Raw genomic sequence first — 5,504 nt, 5'->3', positions numbered from 1 at the left:
ATCCACCTTCACTTGCTTCACACTGCATTACTAGGTTAACCTGTGAAGAACTAAGAAAACCATCAATTTTCTTATTCAAGAGTTCTACCTAATTAGAGAGCATGGTGACGGAATCGACGTTATAAATGCAGGCTGTTTTCATTGGCTTTGTTCTCATAACTTGCTACTGATAGTTATTCAGTGACATCTCCTCTATAAAGTCATAGGCATCTTCAGGTGTCTTATTATTGATGGTTTCGCCAGCAACTGTGTCAACCATGTGTCGAGTCGAAGGATTCAGGCCATTATGAAATGTTTGAACCTGTAGCCAGAGTGGTAACCCATGGTGAGGGCATCTTCTCAAGAGGTCCTTGTATCTCTCCTATGCATCGTAGAGTGTTTCTAAATTCATCTGCACAAAAGAAGAGATATCATTACGTAATTTAGCCATTTTAGCTGGTGGAAAATATTTTAATAAAAACTTTTTGGTTATTTGTTCCCAAGTAGTGATTGACCCCCGTGGTAAAGAATTCAACCACTGTTTAGCTTTGTTTCTCAATGAAAAAGGGAATAACTGAAGGCAAATGGCATCATCAGAAATGCCATTAATTTTAAATGTATCACATAGTTCCAAAAAGTTTGCCAAGTGAGCGTTGGGATCTTCATCCTGCAAGCCATCAAACTGAACAAATTGATTTATCATTTGAATTGTGTTAGGTTTCAGTTCAAAAGTATTTGCAGCTTCAGCAGGTCTAACTATGCTCGATTCAGTTCCTGTTAAAGAAGGTTTAGCATAATCATACATAGTGCGCGGAACAGGATTCTGATTAACAGCAATTACAAGAGGTAGCAGATTTTCTTGGTTTTCAGCCGTCTTCTCGATTGTGGTTGAAGTATCGTCCTCTTGATCTTCCTCTGTGTATCGTAAGCTTCACCTTATTTCTCTTCAGTTTCTGCAAACTGTGCGATCGATCTCACTATCAAACAGTAATGGTCCTGACGGGTTTCTTCCGGTCATAAGCTAGAAAAACCTGTCAGAAGAAAATAAATGAAGAATTAGAAAAGAAAATAAAAATTTAAATTGCAATAAAAGTAAAATGGCTAAAGTAATAAAAATCGAGTGTTCCTAATATCCTAGTTCCCCCGTAACGGCGCCAAACACTTGATATGTTATATTCGTGACAGGTTTTAAAGATTTATGAATGAATCATTCTTGAGACTAACTTATTATCACGATTAAGGCAAGTGTACCTATCGAACAGTAGTATAGTTCAGCAAGACCGGACTGTCGAACCCAAAGGAACAATGAGTACTAGTATTTACTTCCTTTTTATTATCTAGCCTAAAAATTAAGAGGTTTGGTTATCTAAACTAATTACTAAACTAAGAATGCACAGAAAGAAAATTTTGGAAAATACTTTGGGGAAATTTTGATTGATTAAGACAATACCTAAGGAAAAATCCACCTAAACTTCACTTGTTATTTGACTTTGAATCAGACGATTTATTCATGTAACTTGATCCGTAGAAATCCCTAAGTTACATTCTCTTGAGACTAATAACGTCTAACCCTAGGTTGAATAATTGAAATCTCTTTCTAATTAACAACCTAGAATTGCATTAACTCGATCTAAGGATTCCCTTATTAGGTTTCACCCTAATTCGGAAAAATCTTATCACCCTATCTCTAGGCGTGCAATCAACTCCGCTTAATTATGACAAATTTACTCTTAGGCAAGGTCTATTCCTCCTCTAAATAAGAGCTTAACTTGATTCAATATCTTGGAATATCAAGACAAGAATTAAGAACACATAATTAAGAGCAAGTAAAATATTTATCATACAATTCAGATAATAATAACAAGATCCGTCTTAAGTTTCATTCCCCTTAGGTATTTAGGGGGTTTAATTCATACTTATGAAAGAAAACATCTCAAAAGCATAAAGATAACAAAACATAAGAACACCCAAAACTCCTGAAGGAACTTGAAGGGGGATCTTCAGTCTTTATGATGAATCCGTCTTCTGAGATGGATCAATCGGCTTTCCTTGAGTAATTCTTTGCTTCCTACTCTGCGTCCCCCTTTTAATTGCCTCCTCAGGTGTTTAAATAGACTTTTGGATGCCTAAGAGCCCAAAAAATTGGCCTTTTCCGAATAGGACTACACTTAGGCTCAGCAGGGACACGCTCGTGTGTGATTACTCTAGCCCGTGGTCAATGCTGTTGAATAGGCACAGGCGTGTAGTCTACCTATGTAAGTCATGCTTCACTCCTGCCAAATGGACATGGCCGTGTGACACGCCCGTGTGACACGCCCATGTGAGGAAGTTCAGGCCATGTTGATTTCCCACGTGGGTCCATTTTCTCCGTTTTCGGCCTGCTTCTCGCTCTTTTTACTCTCATATGCTCTCCTAAGTATAAAACATGAAATTAAAGGATTATGAGTATCGAATTAACCAAATCTAAGGAGAAACCATTAATAAATGGGCTAAGCATGGGATAAAAATATGTATAAATTACGGTTTATCAACTTCATTCAATCACATGCTGTAAACTTACCAGAATTGACCATTTTATTTGGTCACTCATAAACACATCACATAAGCATAATTTGCATCACATATCATATACCAAAATCAAACCATAAGTTCAACCACAAACTAGCCATATCACATGGCATGATATATACATTACAAAACATATTCAAATACTTCTAGCCTATACATGCCATATTCTAATATTCACAATGTTAAAAAGTACCAAAATAAGGTTCAATAGTGCAATGATGATCCTTGACGATCCCCGAGCTCCCAGTAGCTTTGATATCTATAAAATAGTGCAAACACATAGAGTAAGCTTTCAAAAGCTTAGTAAGCCATATACAAATAAGCTTAACAAATAATATCAATTCATTCATAAAATTTAAGGCAAAATACATTCACTTAACCACATATCTTTTATAATTCATTTGAACATAACTCACATATACATATCATAACTCATTCTCATAGTTTCTCATAATTATGTCATATATTCATCAAGGTACATTTTCTTACCTTTCATTCTCACACATGATATACACTTCAAATGTACCTGAATTGAATACAAATTCACATAGTCATCTATTTTCTCGGAATGCCCGTTGAACCTTTCAGAATGATAAGAATATGCGGATAACTTGAAAATCTCATACAATGCCAACATCCTAGACGTGGTCTTACATGTAATCAAATATCGATGCCACTGTTCCAGACAGGGTCTTACATGAAATCAAATATGATGCCAACGTCCCAGACATGGTTTGACACATAAATCATAAGTCAATGCCAACGTCCCAGACATGTTCTTACATGATAACACATATCGAATCCTATGTCATGACATATGTATCCAAACTAATCCTAAGGTTCGTACGGGGCTTTACGGACGTTGGAACTTTGTAGATACTTTTTCGGATATCTCATATTCAAGGCATAAAGCCATTCATCATTGTTCAATAACATATAAGCATAAATAAACCATTTCAAATACATTTATTTATATATAGACTTACCTCGTACTGATTTGGATAGACAGAATCGACTACTCGACGACTTTCGACTTTCCCCGATCTAATTCTATTTTTTTTAGTTCTTGATCTATATAAATTCAAATTTAACTTATTCAAACCCATATTATTCAAATCAATCCAAAAACACACATTTAAGGCATTTTACAAACTAGCCCTCACATTTTCACATTTTAACAATTTAGTCCCTAATTCGTAAAATCACAAAATTTATTTAAACATATCTTGGTCGAATATTCCTATAGTTCATTGTAACACCCCAAACCCAGCCTAGACGTCATGGCTGAATCTGTGATGTCACATTGGAGTGTTTTTCCAAAAACACAAATTTTATGAGAAACCGTTCTTCTTAAAGTTCCTTTGGGTTGAATAAAACTTAGGATGTCTTTTCATGAGGAAAAATCAATTTATTTTAGAAAATCATATTAGGTTGTTATTGAACTCTTAAAATAATAGTTATTTCGAAAACTCTCAGTTTGCGTTGCATAAACGTGGTATTTGTAGTAAATCATTGGTTTATAACTTTTTAATTTTAAAACCCAAGTCCTATTACTAACTGGTAAACATTCAAGAAAATAAATCTCCAAATTAAATAAAAATTAAAGCGGCCTTATTACATCTTAAAACCCCAAAATAAAACCTTGTTTATAGTATAAAAAGAAAAAACTACATTGAGTGGCCACCATTGAGTCCTTTGTCGCCTCGATCCAACTAAGCCTGGGGATTTCCTGCACAAATAACAGATGGGTGAGTTTATGAAAACTCAGTGTGTGAAATCCCATAAAAATAAGTAATCAGAGTAAGCGCAATCTGGGCCTAAGCCTTATCAGTTTTAGTTAAGAGTCTTAGCCTCTTTCCAGTAACAATAGTAGTCTGGGCCTTAGCCCATTTCAGTACAGTATGCAAGAAAAGAGTCCTACCCAATCCATCCGCTACACACTAACTCCATAACAGCCCTACACACCATGTGGGGATTAAATCGACCCACCCAACCCAACACACCAAATCGTACCAAAGTTGGTACTAAAACAGTATTTGCAGTAAAGCTACCAGTAATAGGCTTATAGCCTTTCAGTACACTCTCCAAAATCATATATCCCACCCCATGTAATGCAACATAATAACATACGTGTATGCAAAAATATAATGCTCAGAAACAGACATACATAATACAGGGTGTTTCAGTCAATTTACCTCACAGGGGTATAATGGTCATTTCATAAAAAATAAGGGTCCAGGTACACTTACCGGCCCAATAGTAGGTCCATAGTCGTCTTGGGTGACCCGTGCAACCATAACAGTCAATCGATGATAATGGGCCTACAGCCCATATTGCGGGCCCATGTGGGCCCACACGCTCTTATGGCCCACATAGCCCAAATTGGCCTTAGCCGTGTCGTTTACACCACCTAGCCCAATAGTAACCACACTTTTATGTGATTAATTCTATGTCGGGCCCACAATCCCATTGGGCCCACACGGCCCAGTTCGGCCCAGAATGGCCCAATAATGTTCTGGCCCATGAAAACGCTCATGGCCCCTCGTCGACTATACGGCCATGTTTTGTTACACGCCTGTGTGGTGTCGACATCCCCTTTTTCAGTTTTTCGGCTTTTACTGTCACACATCTATTAGTAGTGTCCACACACCTGTAATGCAACTATAGCCTCAACAATTCCGTGAACAAAGCACCTATGACCAACCACAACAACCCCAACATCAGTCATATTTACGGTTAATCCAAAAACTAAAGCATTACAGAAAACTTTAACCGAATCATCACTACTTACCAACGAACTATTGTAGAACCCCTCTCGCTCTTAAAATCCATGTATTCTTCCCAAAGCTTCAACCTTCACACGAAATAGTTAACCAATTAATCAAACTTTACAATCCCACATAATTGTATCCAGGTGATAAACTGTAATTTATACATATTTTTGACCCCATGCCTAA

General features: G+C 36.6%; 1 non-coding gene across 1 annotated transcript; it reads left to right on the top strand.

The window, feature by feature from the left end:
• Positions 1-317: 317 nt before the first annotated feature.
• LOC121213207 (small nucleolar RNA R71) lies at positions 318-424 on the top strand. The gene has a single exon (XR_005908580.1). It is a non-coding gene; the product is annotated as a small nucleolar RNA R71 (small nucleolar RNA).
• Positions 425-5,504: the final 5,080 nt, after the last annotated feature.

Source organism: Gossypium hirsutum, chromosome A13 (genome assembly GCF_007990345.1).
Source record: "Gossypium hirsutum isolate 1008001.06 chromosome A13, Gossypium_hirsutum_v2.1, whole genome shotgun sequence".
NCBI classification, from domain to species: domain Eukaryota; kingdom Viridiplantae; phylum Streptophyta; class Magnoliopsida; order Malvales; family Malvaceae; genus Gossypium; species Gossypium hirsutum.
Note: the sequence above shows the minus strand (reverse complement) of the source record. Positions and strands in the feature narration are given on the sequence as shown.